The 22,793-nt window shown below is 41.0% G+C and overlaps 1 protein-coding gene across 4 annotated transcripts in view; it reads right to left on the reverse strand.

Moving 5' to 3' along the window:
- Positions 1–21,015, reverse strand: part of SOCS5 (suppressor of cytokine signaling 5) — a 76,236-nt gene extending 55,221 nt beyond the window's left edge. For 3 of the 4 annotated variants that reach the window (XR_014589523.1, XR_014589524.1, XM_083856844.1), the window contains exon 1: positions 20,979–21,015. The gene's annotated coding sequence lies outside the window, so the exon portion shown is untranslated. Of the gene's footprint in view, positions 1–11,792; positions 11,810–20,978 lie in introns of those variants that run through there. The other variant, XM_083856846.1, reaches the window with a different exon arrangement.
- Between the last annotated feature and the right edge of the window lie 1,778 nt (positions 21,016–22,793).

Genomic DNA, 22,793 nt, shown 5'->3' on the forward strand with positions numbered 1-22,793 from the left:
ACTGCATGAAGTACGATGCCTTACAGACCAGAATAAAAAACAAACAAACAAAAAAACACACACACACAAAAAAAAAAAAAAAAAAAAAAAAAAAAAAAAAAAAAAAAAAAAAAAAAAAACACAACACCCACCTACGATATTATTTGTTTTGGTATTTTTGTAAGATGATAGCTTCAAAACACTGAAACAAGGTCAAAACATTGAAAGAATACAAAACCAGACACTCACAAGTCAAAAACCCAGTAACCTGACAGGAGAAGGAAAAGAGGGGAGGGAGAGAAATCAGTCTCCCTGCTCCTTGCACACTGTTTAGTTCAATGCTAGCTGGAGCCTAGACAGGCAAACCAGCTACCACATTCCATGACCCTGGTGCATGCCTCCACAGATCATGGTGGTACAAGCACAAGACTAGAGGGAAACACTGCTTCTATTTGTGTCATTCCTTAAAATGATTTGCTTAGCAGTGACAAGAGACTCTTATTAAAGACATTTGCTTCCATTAGGGGATGCTTGCTGAAGAGGCCAGTGTCCTATCTGCATGCTGCCAAGTGCCTGCTGCAGGCTCCTGCTGGAGGGATGCACTGAGGGAGCCGCTCCCGTCAGCGCTCCTCAACCTTATTCAGTCAAAGTGAATAAGGCTGGCAAGCCCCTACATCTGAAGTAACCCACTTGAGGAAGGAAGGGCAATGCTAAGGATTACAAAGCAATTTCCTCCCTTCTAATGCACATTCCAGAAATAATGAATTACTACTGTAATACTAGAGATAGCATTTCTCAAAAAACAAGGAATTTGTTGGCTCAAGAGGAACCAGGCATTTTTCCACACACACAAAAATGTGCTCGCTGCAGACAGCTCAAAGAGCTGATTTAGAGGCCTGGGAGGAAAAGGTGGCTGCTATTTTTTTAACTAAACAAGGTAAAGGGGCCAAGTGTCTCAAGTGCTCATGAAAGCCTTATTAGGATAAAGTACTACTGGTTTTTAACTATTAGGCTTTGATAAATTGGAAGTGCAGTCACGTAGGAAGATGAATACGAATGTTTGAATCCCCAAACCAAAACTCAAACCTGCCAGAAAAGAGGTAAAGGACACAGAACTACAATTCCAACAACACACAGAATTGGCCTAAGTCAGCACTGCAACCAAAAGAAATGGCGTCAGCCTCTTCCTGGCCACCTGTGCTGGTGCAGGAGGTGGTCTGTACACCATATGGCTGCTCACTCAACCAGCTCGAGGAACTGATCCAGACTAAAATGAATTCTCAGAAAAAGTCTCCATCGTTTACTCCATATGGTTTATGACTTCTGTACAAACATTCAAGGTAACACATGGGAGGGGCAGATGAGGAGGGAGGAAGCAGCAGGCAGGGCAAGACTGCTTCCTTCCACAGCAGCACTGGTTAGTTCTGTAGAAGTTAAGTTCTTAGATGACAACTTTGAAGAGAAATCTCCATTCTCAGCTGTGGGACTCTGGCTGCAAAGACAGAGATTAGGACTCTGCTTAAGATGGCTGCTTTGAATACTTGCATTGAAAGTTCAGTCACTGAAAACCTTTACCTCAAAAAACAAAATGCTGAGTTGGCCTGATGCATTCTGCTAAAACCCAAGGAAAGCTGCAAGTTTCAAGGACTTAAGCTGGCAGACTGACAAGTCAAAGTAAAATAATGATACTTTGCCATTGTTCCAACCTGGAGTAAGTAGTAAACTCCTCCCCCTCCTCGGTGCAGATTTGCAATGAGCAAAAAGCAGTCTTAGCTTGGACAGCTGATGTTCTGCCAGTTTCTTCCCAAGCAGCTACACATCAGTAGCTTCAGTTCAAAAATACTCCTCCAAAACTTTGAACAGTGGGAAGATTCTCGTAAGCCCCTTAGTAGGCTTTGAGTTTCCAAAAGGACCACTTTGAGACTATGTGTGTTCACTCTGGATTGAAAAGCACTGTACACTTGCTATCCATTTCTTTGCTGCTCAAATCTGAAAATCTGAAATCCCTGAAGCAGACAAGCCATCAGACAAACAGAAAGTTATGGCACTGAACCAAAACTAGAGACAACTGTTTTTTAAATACTCCTTTCCCTCTACTTACACAAGTCTAGTAGGTAATAACACAACCATCATGAACAAAGCTAGTAGTTCTAATCACGTAAGAACCACAGAGCAAACATCAGTTTCAGATATTAAAACAGAACTAACACTAAACAGATTTACCAAGAACTCCATACAGTGGTAGATTTCTATGCTAGGAACTGCAAATTCAAGACAATGGCACAGATTAATTCCAAGTCAAAAAACCTTCAAAACATTTAGGCAGTATCCTGATGGTGGCCACCCATTGTAGCATGTAAATCCACGCAAGCAGCATTAAATGGAAGCAGTTTCCTTTAAACTACCTCCATACACCCTTATCCGGCAATTCAATTTCACCTTAACATTTGAAAAAGCAAAAGAACAAGTTAAGTTAGCCAGGTAGTGCCATAGAAGAGAACTGTAGGTGACTTAGTGCAGTAATGGTTTCCATACTGCTATGTTTAACTCTTCTCACACAGAAAATGCCATTATACTTTTTTAAAATTCATGTGGATGGAATAAATGTTTCCAGTCAGTGTTTAAGTTAAGTCCAGCAGCCCTCTTGATGACCTCTGCAAAAGCCATAAGTACTCTGAGAAAAGTTATGGATCTCTTCCCCAGTAGAGAAGAATTTGTTTCTGCTTTTAAGAACACTAATGAAGTGTATCCTCCTCTAAAAAGTTCTAAAATATAAATAGGTTTCAAATTGATACAAATAGTGAATTAATGGCCATTCGTATGTAATTCTTGGGAGTTCTGAGCTAAGAAAAAGCATACCTTAATAGCTGTGCCTCACTAAAAGCAAAGGAAATTGGAAGCAAAGTTGAAAAGATGAGTCAAGTCACATCCCACATCTTTGACTAGGCTCAGTAAAAACATCCAATTTAATATATTTTGTAAACAGAGCATTTCATTCAATTGCAAATGGCTTATTTTCCAAACACAGTCTTACTGTTCTGGGATCAATTTATACTGGTTTAACAGTCCTATTTCTTCTCACTACATGTTTCAAAAGCTCAACATCCTGCCAAATGCCTTTCCCTCACCACTGTACCTGTGTCCCCCATAATTTACAGGTACATCCTGTACACAGAGCTTTTCTCATGCCCCCAGCCACTTCCCATGTGTCCTTTTAACCTGACCAAGCAAAACATCATATTCTCCAACACAAACTAACTACCTGCCACCTCTTGTTAACTGATAAAACCAACGTTGTACTTGTCTTTCTCTAGCAATATATACAATGGTGACCACACAGGGAAAAGTATTATTGCCATTCATAGAATTTGCATGAAAAATAAAATAAAGCAGCCCTTCTCTCAAATTTAAGTGAAATGGACCCAAAAGTTCAAAAGTTTCTAAAACCATAACAACTAAGAAGAGTAACAGCCCAAGCTGGTATCCAGCTACAGCTATGCTGTACTGCAAGCAGAAGGTGGCCTGAGATGGACAGTTCTAATAACATAAACTTATGAAGTGACCTTCATAATGACTTAACTCTCAACTCACATTCTTTCATGCCAGAAGTTTGGCAAGTAAAATCTATCACTACAGCACCACTGGAAATCTTGGATCAGTTTCTGTATAGAATATACTTTCACAAAACAGAAACCTATTTTTTTGAATAACTGCAGAATGAGACTGGAGGATTTAACCTGCAAAGCATTTGGCAAGCAAGGAGTTAAAATCCTGCCTAAGACTATCCCACAGCTGCTGTCAGCAGTCAGGCTTGTCAAGAGAAGCTCTGGGCTGTCTTGACAAGACTAATTGGCAGCAAGCACCTGGTTCCCCAGGCTGGGCCTGGGGAAGGTAAAAGAACATAAACCCTGCAAAGAAGAAGGAGAAGCAGCTGGAAGGCTGCCAGTAGGTCTAGCCTGTTTCATGTTTTCACTTTAATCCACAGGCAACTTTATCCTAGACTATACCCAGCTAGAGCTATCAGAAACATTTCTCTGCAACTTCCCAGCTGAAGGAAACCTGTGCTTTGTGGTTCTGTACCTGCAAGTTCTGCCACTGAGCACCCACCAAGCCTTGGTGTGCAGGGTCCTGCTGCAGCACAACCAGCTGCAACATCAACACCACTACCACTAAATTGCGATGGAACCGAAATTTTGGTTTTCTAATTCTAAAAATTCTTAAAGGTCTTACTTTAAAGGTAACTTTAAAATTATGGACTTATTTGCCAGAAAATCAATACTAAGACTGTTCTGTATATTCTGTACACTGAACACAAAGCATGTGCAATGACAACTTATGAACATAGCAAATTACAGTGTCTCTTTAAAGAAAAAAAAAAAAAAAAGGTTAAAGAAATCCCCAACATTTTGGAAACTAGATAGAAGTAGGATGCATAAGGAATTTTAAGTGGGATTCCCCAAAAAGTTTAAAGACTTCAAACATACTTTGACCTCTGCTAAAAATCGCGATTTCAGTGAACGTGAAGCTTTCTGAAATTCTGTCCTTGGTTTTTTCACATTATTAAAACTCAAGTAAAACTTTAAAGCATTAGCCTTGCAGGCTCAGCCTCTGAGGTAAGAAAATCTTTCTTAGGAGTAAGGGACAAAAAAAAATCCCTTAGTTAGTTTAGCTGAGTTTGTATAATTGAACCAACAAGTGTCTAGTTACATATAAACATATACAAAATTTTATATATATAAAATATATGTAACACCAATATACTTTAGAAATTCTTCTTGCGCAAGATAGTGTAAGTATAAACATTAAAAAGTCAGAACTAAATTTCTTCAAAGGAAATTGCTCAGCAAATACATTGACTATGTCTTGGCCAAGTTTCACATTTCAGGCGTTTTAGCTTCCTAGTCAAGAATTCTAACAATGTAGAGCAGCATAAAGTTTCCATATCTTAAAACCCTGGAAATTTGGAAGCACACTTGTACATAGTCTCCATATGAAAGACTTTAATCAATGAGCATTAAATGCCAAATGATGGTGCTTGGGAGAACAAAAGATTGCAATCGAACTGCTTGACAGTCAAACCACTGTTTGCAGTGGAAGAAACTCACCCGAAGAGCCACAGAGTGTGCCCCTGCTCTTGCCTGGGCACACCATATGAACGATTACAACATTCCTTTAACTGCTAATAATATTAAACAGCACCAATACAGTGATCCATTAGCAATATCTAAAAAGAAAAAACCTCAGAGTAATGAGATTGTACGTTACTGTGTTTAGAGTTACTGCTCTAGCAATAACAAAAAAATGTTTCTCTGCCTGACAGTAAAGGATCCAGCCCTTTGCAACACCTGCTCTCCATTTGTATTCAAAGACTACTAATGAGTAAATCTAGAGGCTCTCTTGGTCTCTACTCATAAGCTTCATGACTCAGTGTTTTGTTTTTTTTTTTTTAAACAAACAAAACCAAACAAAAACACCCAACCAAAAAAAACCCCACCCCAAAACCAAACCAAGAGAAACAAACAAATAAACCCCACCCACACCACACTTTCCTTGTGCCATGGAAGCAGTGCCCATGATTCAAAACACAGGATCAAGACCTACCATAAAAGTTTCAAGTCATAGTATCTAACCTTTCACATAGTCAGAAATGTAAGACTATGACAATATGCACAATAGTCACTGATATGAACAATCACTGATGAACAATTCCTGATAGGAAAATCAGGTTTTTCCTCTTAAGAGCATCTATTGCCTCAGTCCATTACAACTGAGGTGCTAAGTAGATTATTACACTACTGTCTTATCTTCAAGGAGCTAGACTCCATTGCACAGTAAGATAGGACAATAAGATTATCAATATGTGGCTACATTTTTCTTCTTGGTTTTACATAAAGCAATCAGTTAAATTAAAACTATTTGAATGAAACGCTTATTCTAGCAAAGAAGCACCTGTGCATGTTATGTGATCCCCCACAGAATGAGAATTTTCTAAGAAAAATATATGTATTTGGTTATCTCCTAAATTCTTCTGAAAATAAAATATATAAATGCTTTGTCTTTTGAAATCATCTAATCAATCCAAAAGCTGACTCCAGTTATCACTAAAGGACTGTTGCAGCAAGAGCCTAGCCATGAATCACTAATCCACTGGTTAGCTAATGGGCATTCCTATTAATCAATAGGCAAATGGTCTACCTAAAAAGACAACTCACTAACCTGTGATATCACTTAAATACCTACACACCAGCTCATTCAGTATTGGAAAGCTGCTCAGTGTCCAAGGGCTCCTAACTGATATGGATGAATATAAGTTACAGGAACTGCAGGAACTCCAAGAAGATGCAGCAAAGGACCATTGCCAGCTGCATGAGACTAATAAAACCAGTAATGTTCTTTTGGCCTATGAAAGCAGAGACTCACCTGTATGAATGGCTTACCCTGCTTGAGCAGGGAGATTGGACCAGATCACCACTGCAGACCTTTCTTTCTAACCTCACCTATTCTGGGATTCTGTAACAGCTTAAGAGGCTGCACTTCATGCAGGAAGAGTCTGCAGCACCACAGAAAATTCAGCAAACCTAAATCAATGATTCCTGAGTGATAAACTTGTCAGAGGGCAGCTACTGAAGAGTAGAGTTCTTTCTAGGTTGTTTCTCATCAACAGAATTTAGCCATAGAAAGGGCACCCTAAGGGTGATAGTCCATGATAATTAATCTACCACTGTTTGGCTCCTATTAAAAGGGATATTCTTGCTTCCCCCTCCCATCCCTCTGCATCAGTTCCAACATTCATCTGACCTCATTGTCACCACCAGCTAATTAATGGAAGCACCAGACAGACAAACAGCACTTCAATAAGGAAAAAGAAGTCAGAAGAGACAAGTGATAGCATAAAGGTAGGAGAATCTCCAGTCTTACGCAGGGAGAGGAAGGGAAAAGAACCATGTCTACGAATAGCAGTGAACTGTTAATACTGGTTTAGCCAATTCTGTGAAACCTACTCCTTAATGTTAATCCAGATTCTCCTTATAACCTGAAACATGTTTTATTAAATGAAAGATTAAATCAAAGTCTTAATTATAAAGCAAAAACTAAAATTTAGCTTCAAGACTAACACTCATCTAGAAAAAACACTGTACCCTCCAGAAGATCAGGAACTGTAACACTGTTAACAGGGAAAACTATTAATATAGAAATGCCATAAATATTCATCTCTATTTTTTCAAAAAGATGGTTCAACTGCTACTTGAATGACCAGACATTTTCTGGCTTTTTTTATAAAGCACAGGAATATTTCAAGAGTGCAGGAACAACTTGTTCAATAAGTGAGTTCAGGAAGTTGTGATCTTAAAGTATCCTTCATAATTTGATTCTTGATGTTAAAAATAAAAAATTGTCATTATGAGACATGGCAGTTTCCACATCTAGCTATTGTCACACAGTGGCCAGGAATTCCTGAAGAAAAACAAGCATGGTGATCACAAGAATGAGAATTCCAAATTCTAGATTCAAAAATAGATGAAAACGAAAAAAAATTCTTAAAATACTCATGATCAATCACAGCTTGAGCACCCCTCGAACCATTTATATAAAATTGAAGGGTCCAAATAACTAAAACCAGTTGTGCGAGTTCAGAGATTTCAACCTCTTCTGCTACAGATTGGCAGGAGTCTGCTACTTGGGTAGGGGGAGGGAGGGAAAACCCCAGAACACTGCCTAATGTTTGACTGTACACAAGGCTACAAAATTCTGATTGTACTGGGCCCAGTGGCACACAGATATACAAAATTAACTTGTAGATAACTTAAAATTTGTCATTTGAAGAAATTTTATTTGAAGAAAAAATATTTATCTTCGTAAGAGTTCTGTTAAGCAGCCAGACTGGAACATTTTTTCAGCAAAATCTGTTTGCTCCTATACTGAATGAACATGGAAAAGAAACACCTGATCCAGCAGGTACCAAGTTCCCCAGAAGTTCACACTGCAACAGTGGGTTCTGCTGCTGCTTCAGAGAAAACACAGCAATGAAACTCAGGGAAAGTTCTCTCACACAGCTGCAACTGTCTACATAATTGACACATATTTTGCTACAGGGGAAAGGCATTTTAAAAAAGAAACTTTCAGCTGTACTGTGTCAACAGGCAAGGCCATCTTTCTTAAAGTTTAACCTAGCCACCTCAAAAACAGCAAAGAAAGTCAGTCTACTTGGTGGTCCCTAAGACTTATTCCAATAGGAGGGACATGCTTCTGAAAACATTTTTTTTTTTCTTTTTCTTTTTTTTTTAATAATTTATTTACTACTATCACCTAATGCTTCCCATCATCAGACACATTCGATTGCTTTCTGCAGCCTTCTGATTTGGTCAGAATTTCGTAGGCTGGGTAGCTACCTAAAATAGTTCTTCAAAGTCTAAGTTGTTGCAGGAAAAATGTCAAAAAAAGTTACATTTTGGCCATCTTTAAAAAGCCACCTCCTCATTTTATAAATCCAGGAAGTGCAGCCTTTATGTGGAGTATCTTCTGCTATCCTTACAAAAGTCCAGATGAATTTGGTCCAGTTTGGAACTGCTAAAGAAAAATACCTTTAGGTTCATTGGCCCAGTAGTCTTTTGAGATTTGATCTGAAGCCTCTGAAGAATCATATTGAGCTTTTTTTGGCCGTCACAGCAATCAGTCCTGACCAAATGCATACACCCTGCTTGTGAGAAGTGACTGAGCACCCTCTCTTACAAGCACAGTTACATGTGAGTGTGATGAGTGACATCCTTGTTCTGCTCAGAAGTAACAAAAGTATTCAGATACAGAAGAAGCCAAGCTTTAGCCCAGTATGGACACCTCAGCTTCTCTGGAGTCTTAACACAGCCAAAGTCACAGTCATAATACCGGTGTTGGCAGCAGCCAGGAGATACTGCAGAGCTGATGGGACAGGAAAGGAGGAGGAACAAGTGCACGATTCTGGAGCTGACACCTGTCAGGGCTGTCTCAGAGATTTCCCAGCTGGCTTTGTGCCATAGGACCCCCTTCAATGCCCTAATTAACTTGGGACAATTCTCACTCCCATGCTCTGCACAGCTTATTGCAGCCCAGAAATGTACTTGAAAGACAAATCCTGCTGAGCATACAGAATGCACACAGTTTCCAGGGTACTCCACAAAAACCAAATCAAAACAAAAAACTGCCATGTCTAGATCAGAAATTTCCAATAAGAGAATTGGCTTAATTTTGGCTCAATTTTAATGTAAAATTAAAACAATACTGCTCAGCCAGAGGCTGCCCACTGACAAATTTCATGTAGTTGTTCCAGTTCAGAGGCGTACTACAATATATCAAAGCAGAGATTGACATTAAAAAGCGGCACAATTATTCTAGTTCTGTTTCTGAAAACAGATGAAGAATTCTGGCAAAAAGCTTTAAACAAAACTAAACTCAAGATGAATAAAAGGCCTAAACTATTTTGGTCCCAAAGATTAGACGTCAGGAAAGTTACAAATGATTGAATATACCATCTCTTAAAATTTTTCCAACACCTCCTATTATGTCTCGAAGAAACAGATGAAGGAAGAACACCAATGGGAACAATGACATTTTCACTTAAGCAGCAATGCTCTTTGTTACAGAGGTTTACAGCTGCATAACAAGATAGGATGCCTTTGTCAATGATACGAAATCAAACCATTCAAATTGTCCATTCTGACTTTGCAAACTGCTGGGTGAACAGCTAGACACCCTCAGAGTTATTTGTGTGATGACCAATGTCAGGTTCAGTGAAATGACAGCACAGGATGGAGCCAGCAAACACAAATAAAACATAATATTATCTTCCTTCCTAAAAACTCCAATTGCTTGTTTACTCATCAAGATCAGGTAACATTAACAGTCTATGCCATCTTGTTTTCTCCAGAAAAAATCTGAAGGTAAATCAGAGTGATCTTTTCAAGCCTCAGAGACATATTCAACTAGAAGACTCCACAGCCTTGATCTCACACAATGGCACACTCCATCCTAAGAGAGCAAACAAGAAAGTGAAGCAACATGGGCAGATAAAAAGACACTATTCTCTTAAGTTCATATTGAAAATAGAGAACTTTCAGAACTTTTAGAGAACTTAAAAGTAAGCAGGAGCTAAAGTCCATAAGGATGAGACCTCTCAAAGAGCGTGAAGAGGGGAAAAACTCCACTTCAAGTGTAAGAAAATACAACCAGGAGAGTTTTTCTTCACTTTTCTGATTCTCTTACAAGCAGTCCTGGATATTCTATTTAAATTCAAATCACATATAAACCAGAAATAGCCATAGCCATTAACTCTTTACATCCAGTTACTGTTGTTCAACTCCCACTATGGGCAATTGTAAGCTATTTGAAGTATCATGATGTGAGCAGGACATGCACCCAGCCTAAAACTGAAATATCTTTGAACAGAGCTACACTTGGTACAAAGTTACCTTTGTCTAATTACTGGTTTTTTGTTGTTGGGGCTTTTTTTAGCTTGTTTTTTTTCTGTAGAATAAAATATTTCAGTTGAGAGAGACCTACAATAATCACCTGGTCCAGCTGCCTGACCAATTGCGGGCTGACCAAGTTAAAGCACATTTCAAGGACCATGTCCAAACATCTTGGAAACACTGACAGCTTGGGGCACTGACCCCCTCCCTAGGGTGCCTGTTCCAGTGTTTGAAGAAATGCTTCCCAATGTTCAGTCTGAACCTGCCCTGGAGCAGCTTTGAACCATTCCCACACATCCCATCTCTGGATCTCAGGGAGAAAAGCTCAGCACTTGCCTCTCCACTTCCCTTCCTCAGGGAGCTGTAGAGGGCAATGAGGTCTTGCTCAGCCTCCTTTTCTCCAAACCAGACAAGCCCAAAGACCCTGGCAGCTCCTCACAGGACATTGCCTCCAGGCCCTGCACCAGCTTTGTTGCCCACCTCTGGATGCAGGGACTCAGCATATTCCACAGCAGATTTCCATGGTCATGTTCTACCCGATGAGAAGGGAGAAAGATGCAAAAGCAGAAATAATTCTTTTACCAGGCTGGCACTGTGTTACAGCCCAGGGATCACACACAAGTTTGGCACCACAGCACCTGTGGTTGTGCCACTGCCAACACACTGCCAACTTCAGCTCGGCAGGGATGACACAGAACTCCACTTCCGTCACTTCATGATACTTTCCATGGCTGCTGCTCCTCACCAAGGAGGCTCAAGTCTGTCTTCTTTCTGTCTACTCCCACACAACAAGCAGTTATGTTTGTATTTACATATAAATACACAGTTTACCCCTATCTACTTGACTCCTGCACACATAGGACAGGTACGTTTGTGCAAAGCCTTTTGAGTAGCAACTTTCCATACATATTTATTTGGGCCCCAGCCTCAGCTCCTGCATAGAGGCATCACTTTCCTTTCAGCTAAATACACGGTTCAAGTCCAAAATTAGTAAAAAGACAAAATACACATGCAAAGCTAAATGAGTAGGAAACAAAAATTAAGAGCACTGGATTCAGCTACATAGGCCCACCTAGTGAGATTTTGTAATAGAGAGTTGCCTTTGCACATTGACATTCTTTTCCAGATTTGGCTTTCATCACTGTCCCAAATCGAAGACCAGAATATTTTCATACGTAGCTGTATCTGTAACACCACAGTTCCTATATACAAATCACAGGGGTTTCCAACAGCAAAGACCAAGACTATTTTTTCATGCTAACAACAAACTCCTCTATGTTTGCAAAATGCTTCCCTTTGGATCATTCCTTATAGCAACACTATGATGTTTTTATAAAAGAAAAGTGCATCCTGGGCATTAGGAAAACTTACAGTGATTAATGAAACCACAAAACTAAACATCCTTCAGCAGAGAGGCATCAGCTGAGCACTCTCAGACGCTGTTGAATGACTAAAGTACGTCATCCTGCGGCCTCAGAGCACCACTGTTGCTTCTTCAGCCCCTCCAGACACTGAAGGAAGGCACATAAACAAGCCAGGCAGAAGAGCAGTTCTGTTAGGTATGTCAGCCATGATGTCAGCATACTCTAAAATCAACAACTACTAACTTACTGTCCTCTCTGAATTTAGAATAACTTGAAAAAAGACAGGGTACCATGCTTTAGGGATGACGACCTTACTGCTGACAGGAAGCCTGGCGGCAGTAGGTTTTAATAATATCCCAACATCAATTTGCTTGTAAGAGTTAAAACTAAAAAACTTGCAGAGAATTGCTATCTATTTTATAGGTAAGCTGTACTCCAGTAACTTTCTCAATAAATTAAATCAGTTTTATACTTCTTTGGGCAACAGCTCGCACTACATCTACAAATTACCTAGGTAACAGAGTTTTGAAAACCTTACTAGCACCTACTCCTATATTTGCCTTTGCCAGAAGAAAGTTTTTGACTCATTTTTATGTTCAATTAATCCAGTCACATTCTTCATAAAAAGACCTCTGGAAAAAATCAACTTGTTGGAAACAGTAACTATAATTACTGACCCTCTTGGAGTCAGCCAAAATTAAATTGCAAAGTAGATTTTCTGGCATTCAAGCTTTAACTTAATAGTATGAAGAAAAGCAAATCTATGAGCAAAAGAAGGAACCGAGCCCAGCATTTGTGAGGACCCAGAAAATGAGATACAAGTGGTAAGTTTACAGGGGAAAACTGAGAATGGACCCTGAACATTTTCCTTCTAGATTTGTACTGCATAACAAAAAGGGCAGAACTCTGGCTTTCCTCATCTTTGCAGTATCAAACTTCTGTCAAAAAAAGCACTGTTATTAAAAAGGAGAAATACAACTTCATGAAATTTCATAGTAAAAGACAAATCATAAACTTTAACTGCATGGCATTTTATTTCTTTAGATAACATTACTCTCTTTTCTCTACAGTTTTCAGGTTTGTTTTACTTACTGCTCTCTACAATTATGAAGAAAGTAAACCCAAAAATCATAGTGTACCTATTTCTCAGGAAAACAGAAAACACCACTGCAGGTGCCCCCTTAGGAAACTTGTGTGAAATTGCACATGCCACTGTCAATGAAACGGTCAAATCAAGATCCTTTTCACTTATTACAGGCTTTCAAGGATCACACATTGTTCAGCCATGCACAGATATACTATTAGTGTGCCACATTAACTTTACTAGCATTGAGACAATCTGGTTATCATGGTGCAAAATTGATGAACATTTCATATTTAACTAATGCTTAGAAAATATAGAATTCATGGCCTATGTAGACATTCTGCAGTTTTTTGCTTCTACGGAATTATTTGCATAACTGAAAAAAAAAAAAAAAAGAAAAAAAAAGAAGTGGTTTCATGATGTGATAATTTTTGAGCCTGTAAGCAAGAACTTCCAGGACTAAAACCAAAATAATTTCTATCTTAAAAACCATTTACAAAATAAGGTGAAGATTTGCAGCTATTGCTATCTATTGTCATCTATGATATTCCAGGAGAATATTTTCTACCCATATAAACTCTATTGCTGAAAAAAGGGTGTGAAGTTCCTATAGAGCACACTAGCAACAAGGATTTCCATATATACTTAAAAATAGGTACTGCCAAAGAGACAACCAATGATACATTGCCATTTTTTTCCATTCTTAAAATTCTGATCAAAACTAGTTGTGAAAAAAAAGCTAAACATCAGTCATCAAAAAAATACAACAGTGATCATCAAATGTGGGGAAGGGACAAACCAAACAACACTCAAAGCCAGGACATTTCAAACTCTCAGGTTTCTTTAGAGCTAACCCCTAGAAACCAGCTTCTCACCTGAAAGCAAGTGTAAAGTCAATCAACAAAAAGTCAGTTTTTCCTGAATTATACAGAACTATAGAACACAATGTTTCTCCAAAACTAGTGCCATACTGAATCTAAGTCCAAACCTTGATCTAAGATACAAGATGCCTACTACTATTTCAGACACCAGCAGCTCTACTGGTCTGAGTCTGGACCTTCAGTCACCAAACCTGTTCACAACTGTTGGACAAACATCAAAATAGAAATTTTGTTCAATGCAGTGGTCATCAGTCACCCACATAAGCAACTCTGAGCTATGGATGAGTGCAATTACTTGGTAGTTTTGAATGTTAGTCACAATCATTCTGACAAAACCACTGAAATTTCTTTACCAGACACTTCACTCTTAAAGGAGTTGGTGAGAACAAAACCACGTTGTATGCACATGGGGACTAACAATTCTACCAACAAAAATGCCAAATCCTCCAACAAATGCTTCAGACCAACAAACCTGAGTAAACAAAATTGCATCATCTGCACATGAGAACTGATACTGGGCGACACAGACTCTTGAGGTAAAACAGCTTCCTCACTTCTCACAGCACAACTATTTCAGTACTATAAAAATTAAAACTTCTGACTGATTCTCAGATTTTATCTTTTTAGTTCCAGTAAAGGAAACAGGAGATCATCAGGTCAATCAGAAAGAGTCTGTGTGTTTACTAAAAAAAATATTGCTAGAATACTATTCAGTAAAAATACCTCTATAATATAGACTACTGTGTAATTACCTGAACTTGGAAATAATTTAATTGAGACATGAAAGAACCACAGAAGACCTAAGTGAATTTATTTTGGAATTGTCATACTGGAAGACTAATTGTTAACTTATCTTTCTCGTAAAGAACAAGAAATGAATTTTCTTTTTCGAGTAGATTAAGTGAATAGGGGTTAAAAAAAAAATTTAAAAATCAGTATTTCTACAACTTTACCAGTGCACATTATGCCAGGTGTCAAGTATAAAGCCATATTTTCTGAAAAAGACCGTTTCAAACATTCTCAACTAAAGAGAACTAAGTTACAGAAAGAAACCAACAATTACAATGTCACAATCCAGATGGGACAGAATTTGCTAATTACCAAACCAGGCTATATGCTAATCATGTCAGCAAATACTAACAGGCAGACAACATGCTCCTGAAATACAGTAATGGGATGTAACATAAGAATAGCCCTGACCATCACAGGGTACACCTAATAAAAAATCTGCCTGGCCAATACAGGCTGCTCAGCAGAAAATACAAGAACAGGTGAAGTATTTTTTCATACAGTCCTGATATCCTCTTCCACAGTCAGTTCAGTGTTTTTAAACCCAGAAGTAGTACTTCTGCATATTCTAGGATATACTATACAATCAGTAATTTCAATCTCATAATTTAAACCTAAATTATGACAGATAGACTGTTTTATATCTGTAAGAACCAGCATTCCTGTTGTCAAAGTTCTTGCTTCCATAAATAAGTTAACCAGATCTTAAGAACAATAAATATGAGGAATTTCTTCAGTGGGTAAGCCACACACATTTTTGAAGATAAAGCTGGTTTGATACTGAAACTTTAAATTTGATTTATATTCCAATCTACCATCATTGTGACAATCTGCATTAAGGTCTCAATGTACTACAAACAAATGAAATTAAAGCAGAAATCAAAGAAGATCAGGTTTGCTGCCAAAGTTTTAAATCGTGTCAAACGTCCAAATGAGTTAAACTGCTGGCAGGAACTTGCCGAAATACCCAGCGAGATCTTGGCAGCAGAAACTTTGCTCATTGGATTCAAGAGACTTTTCTTACATTAAGAGTGTGGCTGGATGAGATGGACTTAAAAGAGAACAAGTCACTGAAGGGACAACATAACACTATCACCCCTCTGTACCACCACATCCTGTCACACACCCCAGAGTTGGTCTCCCTTAATCCACTACCAACTAACCTAGAGGAAAAAAGAAATTAGAACAGTGTGGATTCAATGAACCAGTTGAATAAAAATGGAGAAGCTGTGTCAGAGAACCTCTGAGTCCAAAGTGTGTAATAACACAAATGCAATTTAAGACAGGTCAAACAGAAGCTTTATTAACTATGATCACAGTGAGAGAACACTGAGAGCATCTTTCCTGGTTCCCTGCCAAGTGATTGAGAGTTAATTTAGAGACCTAAACCACACATGGTTTCAGAAAAAGGCAAGGAAAAGCAATCATATCAATGTTAACAAAGCCAGGTACCCCCTCCCCTAGGAGGGATGGACTCCTTAAGTCTGCTGCTAAACAGCCACGAGTCTAATGAGGATTCAGGCGGTAAATAAATAACATGACAATATGGAGATGGCTCTTGGTGGAGCCTGCAGGGATGGCCTGGTATTATCCTATAGGGGTAATGAGTAAAGATAACTCCATAGCCAGACCTCTCAATCTTAACTGTTAATGATTTTACCACCACAACTCTGACAGCTTAAAAATATATTGTTACCTTCCTCTTCCAAGCCACCAGTAAGACCATCCTATCTACCAAGTCAAAAACACAGCAAGACTCAACTCAATAGAAATTTTAACTTTTGGAGCCAATTTTAAAAAAAAAAAACCAAACTATTTTGATAAAATTGATGAGTTAGTGTACTAGTGAAATAATTAAATCTCCTCCACAGATGCCAAACATAAAAGCTCCCCAAAACCAAAGTTTAGTAATAGGTATTTTTTCCACAAGTAAATCAGTCAGTAAATCAAACAGTGCTGCACACACCTTACTGCAAAACCAAAAACCCAAGGTACAGAGGCAAAGTATACAGTTTGACATAAAAACAGATGTACCTAAGCAAATGAAATTCTAAGTATCAGAATTTAGAGACATCTTGGAGATGGAAGTTTCCTGTTCAAGTTCTTTTCAAGAAACAGAGTCTAGTCCATTAAACAAGTTCATGCTCAGCTAGGCAAGTTCCATGAAGAAAATTAAGTCAAACTGGCATAAGCACAAATTACAAGCTAAATTTTTGGTTTTAGAGGCAAAAAAGTCGAAGAGATTATCTTGATCAGTTTTTATCACAGGCTTGATCAAGCCTAATTCATCCAACTGCAGCCCCTGAGTCTCTACTAGCCTAATGAGAATATTAGGTAGTAAGTGCCAGACATTTTTTATCCCAGAATTACAATTCTTAATCCTATGATTGACATTTGAGTCTCAAGCAATGGGGCCCAAGTTATTTCATTTGGGAGCCAGGCTGACTGTTGAATTACTATTAGAATTCATTCTGCTGAGGAGGAATAAGAATGTTATCAGCTTTAGTATTGCAGAAAAACTCCTACTCCAATTTTTAAGCAATACTTCAAATTTCACCTCTGTAAATGTGCTCCAGTCAGAAATCACTGAAGCACTTATAAAGACTGTAAAAGTTTCTGCCTCTAACAAACTGGTGCTCACCACAGGTATTGCAGTATGCATTGCAATGCTATTGTATCTGAAGGAATGCCCCATGCACCTTCAACAGCAGTGAAAATATTTATTGTAAAAACCTTGAGTTTACATGGAGTAATTATGTACCACACTGAAACTGCTCTTATTCAGCTGCCACAAAAAGAAAACCAAATTCCTGACCTCTTTGATTCTTCAACAACTGTAAAGATTCAAACTTTCACAAGAAAGGAATACTGGTTTAAATACTTCAGTTGATAATGCACTACATAACCAAGTAGTCTCCAGCTAGCCCTGAACACACCGAATATGGCTACATAAAGAAAATACTTCAGAGTCCTCAAGAAGTATTACTTATCTGGGCCAGCCTCCATCTCCCCCTCCTTCTTATCCCAATCTTTCAAAGATAGGCTTTAAATGTTCTGCAGCTGTCCAACACTAAGGCTGAAGAATTCAACAACCACGGCACTGTAAAAACACAGGGTGAAAAGCAGCTCCATTTAGGACCCGTTACAGAGCCAGAAGAGGTTCCTGAATGCACACTTCTTCAGCAAAATCTGGATAAGGTCCCGAGAGCAGATAAACCTGTAAAATTATTCTTTCTTCCTTCCAGATAATTCTTCAAGTGAGTTCCTACCATATAAACTAGTGCAGACTATGCATAACTGCATTGAGATTTAGCCAACCTCTCTCACAGCCAAAAATATCAACCACCATCACTGCACACATTTTCTTACTGAGATTTTCAGAAGGTCTGCATAATCTTGTAACTACAAAGTTAGTGAGCCATTTCATATTTCCTGAAACTAAACTGCACATTAGATGATTCACCAATTAGTGTATTCATGAAGCTTTAAGAACCAATCAAAATTTCATTTTTGTTGAAAAATTTAACAGAAATGTCCAGCTGTATGCATGGAGAGAGCATGTGGGCTCTTCTCCTTTATTTAACTTAACTAACAGCTACGTTAGCTGGTGAAAAATATTCAGTGTGTCAAAGTTAATTTATCAAGCTGACAAAGTATAAGGGCTCCAGAAGGTATAGCATACATTTACTAAATTTTAAATACAACATTTTAACTAGATATAGCTCAAAGATTAAAATAAGCTGTCCAACAACCAAACCACACAAATACATATCACTCCAGGGCACTTCTTATTTAATGGAGCAATTGCATGCTTGTTTCAAACTAACGCATAGGTCAACATATCAGAAAAGTTGATCATCCTTCAGACCTCAAACTCCATAAATCAAAAAGTGTTCTTTTAAACCAGGTGGATATCTTTGGAAGACTGAGGGCCTGTCAGTACAGTGCAGGCCATGATCAGATGGAGGTTGGACACTTCGTGATGCTCATCACAACCAAACCTTGTGCTTCCCTGAAGCCTCTGGGCACAAATACCACAAGGTAAAACTAAGTGCTAATTTCCTCTAAGGTTGAAAGTACAAAGTACAGCTCTTGGAGAAACAAGGCAAGGAAATCACCCTACAGTAGACAGTTATTCAAGAATTACTTAACTAGCCAATCTATTCCAATACTTTGTAATAAAAATCAGTATTTTAGGAGTTTATGATGGAACATTTACATCAAAAGTTCTTTCATCTACAAAGTCAGGAATGTACGATTTAGTAAACAAAAAGTTATCCCGTTTAGATTTTACATTTGTTTTCACTATTTGCAGCAGTAAATACAATATCACCACATTACTACATTTTAAGAACAAAAAAAATTGCTGTATGGAAGTTACATGAAGTAATCTGAACCCATGAAGTATCTATCAGAAATTGAGTTATTTTGCGGGAAGCAACCACAGGACAAGGTTTACAACTTCTAACTAAGCTTTACAACTATTAACAAAACCCATCACTATTGTTTGATTAGACTAAAATCCATCTTTGAACATAATGAATGAGACCCAAAAAGGCGTATTATACCATCTTGGGTTATAAGTCCATCACAGAATCATCTAATTAGAAGAACAATCAGTCATCACTCTAGAACCTTGCCGCAGAGTGACAGGTTTTACATGTTTCAAATAAGATTATAAAAAACAAAATCCTTTCTGCTACAACACAGTTGGTTTCTAATCTCCTCCATTTGCTCCCTCTTTCTTAGATGTACCTGCCATCATTAAAAGAGCAATAGAAGAGAAATTCCAGATATTCCTCCAAGGACTAACCCAGCCATTTTTCCAATGCTCTCATACACATGAAGTCATGTCAGGCTACTGTTACCCAACTGTCTGAATTCACAGCCTGATTTGTACTGCTAATGCAATCCTGAAAAGCAGAGTAGAGGCAGGACATTTAGACCAACTAGAAAATCAGAACAGATTTCATCAGCTCAGTCCATCAGGTCACAAAATTGGTTTGTTTTATCTCTTTCTGCGGTTGGTTTTGGACTGACAAATTATTCACCCAAGAAGTAGAGCTAATTCACTCTGCCACACTTAGTCATGTACAAAACTGTAGAGAATTGAATCTGTTCTCACAGAAACTCTATTGCTAAGGCTATCCCTTCGATACAAGGTCCATTGGAGTATCTTGGTTTACAGACTGACAACTGAATGAAGTAGGAGGTTGCTAACTTGGAAACTTGCCTCCTTTCAAATGTCTCACTGCAGCAAACTCATCAGCTGGGGATATTCAAGGTAACAGGGGTTATGCTCAGGCTGAGAGATGCAAGAAATCTTCACTGAAAAGCTTTATTGACAAAAACTTGCACAACACAAGGTCTTGAGTTGCATGGATCACACCTCAAGATTTCTAAGGATGCAATATTCCCAAACCATACTGGAATTAGCTCCAGTGAGAAAGCATCTTTGGTCTGTGTGGTATGGCCAGGGATCACACCTCACAGAATGGGGTATGGCACTGTATGATGAACAGTGTAACATTTATCACTTACAATCAGAAACAGTGGAGAAAACTTCAACAAGCTTTACAGGAGAGGAAAAAAAAAAAAAAAAAAAAAGAGGAGAGCATTCTGTCAGTATTCAGGGAATGGAAACAGACTATTGCACATGCTGGGTTCATAAGACCACATCACCAGATGATACACAACCCTGATGAAATAAATATTCAGAGTCAGAAATTTATTCCATGGAACTAAGATACTGTGATTCAGGGCAAATACTAAAGTACAAAGTTAACAGAAATAGCTCGATTTACTGCTCCTACAATTCCAAGAAACCATTCACAACTTCCAGTCAGATGCTTATAAAGACCACTTGCAAACTTTTATGAGCGCTCAGGAAGGCAGACGGCCTGAGCTTAAGGCGGCCCCTCGGCGGCGGGGGTTAACAGGGGGCCGGGCGCCCTGAGGGCTCTTGGGTGCTAATTCTGCCGGGGATTTCCCTACGGACAAACCGTGAGCGCACACCCGGGCACAGGGGACCGCCGACCACCCCGCTGCTCCTGCACCAGCCCCACGGTCACCCGGGTGCCGACACCGGGCCCCCCGGTCGGGCCGGGGCAGGCTCGGGCCCGGCACCCGGAGCTGTGTGCGAGCCCTCGGCGGGGCGGCCGGGACCGCACGGAGCCGCCCCCCCGCGCCGCTCCCCGCCTCCCCCGCCCCGGGCGCCCTTCTCCCGGCCGCGGGCACAGCCGAGCCCTCGCCGTCCCCTCCCCCGGCTCCCTCGGGCCGGGCCGGGCCGGGGCGGCAGCTCCCGCCTCCCTCCCGCACGGAGCCGCGGCCTCGGCGGGCACAGCGGGGCCGCGGCCGTCCGTGGCCGCCGGGGGGCGAGCGGCGCAGGCGGGTCCCGCCCGCTCACCGCGCCCGCGCCCCGACCGGAGGCAGCACCTACCGCTGCGCCGTCCCGGCGGGGGCAGCGGCGCCTCAGCGCCGTCCCGGCGGGGGCAGCGCCCGCAGCATCCCCGGCCCGGGCCCGCCGCCGGTGCCGCTCCCGGAGCGACCGGACCGAGCCCCCTCCCTCCCTCCGCCCAATGTAAAATAGTTCCCCGGGCCCCGGAGCGGAGACACCGGGAGCGACACCTCGCCGGCCAATGAGAGCCGGCCTGGCCCCCCGCGGCGCCAATGGGAGTGGCGGGCTGGCGGGGGCGGGGCGTCGCCCAGCCAACCGGGGCGCGGCGCTGGCGCTGACCCGCTAGGCTGTCTCCGGTGGCCTCCATTGACCACCATCTTGGAGTCGGGCGCGACGCCCGCGCCGGGAATGGGCCCGCCAGCTGGCGGCCATCTTGGGCCCGGGCGGAGTGACGTGCGGGGCGGGCGGCAGGAGGCGGCGGCAGGGAAGGGAAGGGGCGGCCGAGCGGAGCTCCCGCCCCGCCGGGAGCCGGAATTCCCCCTGACACTCGGCGTCAGAGCCGGCACAGCGCTGGGGAGGCGGTTTGTCCGTGTGCGGCTCCCGAGACGGCCGGGTGCGGCGCTGGCAGGGACCGCCCCGCGCTGCGCCTGAGGAGTCAGACCGGTCCCTGCACGCCGGAGGGGCAGCAAAGGCTGCGCCTGGAGACCCTTGGAGACACGTCGGTGTTTTGGGGAGTAATACCCCATTCGAAATAGTTTTTCCTCCGTGTAATGGGGAGCGAATCCATGGCGTGGCCGAAGTGCAGGTGAAGTAAGATCTGATCACGTCGGGCAAAGGAATCGCTCGCTGCTGCACCAGCGCGAAAAGAGCCGGTACTCGAAAACAGCATCGCATCTTCCTGCACCTGGCAGACACACGGGACAGAAAGCGGACAGTATAGTGCAGAGGGTGGACACTTAGAGGAGAAAAGATGCGTAGATGTCAGGCTCATAGGGAAGGGCCCGTGGGTTTACTCTGCTAGAAGGGAGCAGCAAGCAGAGAATGGCAGGAGCGGCTCTCTTTGGCATCTTTCTCAGAGACTTTTCAGGAGGAAATGGTGTGTCCTCAACAAGTTTGCAGGTGGTGCTAAAGCGGGAACAGTGACAGCAGAAGGAAGAGCTGCTATTTAAATGGATCTAGACAGGTTGGGAGAATGACCTGACAGGATGTCTGTAAAACTCTGCAAGGACAAATACAAGGAATTTTGACAAGTCCAACACTTGGGAAGGAGCAGGCCTCTGCAACAGTGCAGGGTAGGGACTGGTGGGCTGTGGAGCAGCTGTGCAGGAAAGGATGTGGGGTCTCGTTGGCCATGAGCCAGCAGTGTGTCCTGGCAGCAAAGGCAGCCAGGGGCATCCCAGGTCATACCACTTGAAGCATAGCCAGTAGGCCAATGAGAGTGACCAATTATTACTGCTCAGCTACATGTGGAATAGTGTGTCCGGTTTGGGGTCCCAAAATGCAAGGAGAATATCAACAAACTAAAACAAGTACAGTGGAAGCCACCAAGTGGTCCAGGGGAAGGTGCAGCTCTTGCCCTGTGAGGAGAGTCTGAGGTAACCACCCTGGATTAGTTTGAAGAAGAGAAAGCTTAAAATACTTCAGCACACAGAACACAGCCTAGTATACACATTACCAGCAAAAAAAAAACCCAAAGATGAAATAATACACTGTATAAGCAATTCTGCACCTCGGAAGAGGATGAAAAGTATAATGAAACATACATAATTGATGTTAGTTGCATTCAAAATGATACTGATGAGGCCAATGTGTGAATTTACATTTTTAGAGTAGGGTAGCACTCATGAAGGATTCATG

The sequence above is a fragment of the Zosterops lateralis genome (genome assembly GCF_965231275.1).
Source record: "Zosterops lateralis genome assembly, chromosome: 3".
NCBI classification, from domain to species: Eukaryota; Metazoa; Chordata; class Aves; order Passeriformes; family Zosteropidae; genus Zosterops; species Zosterops lateralis.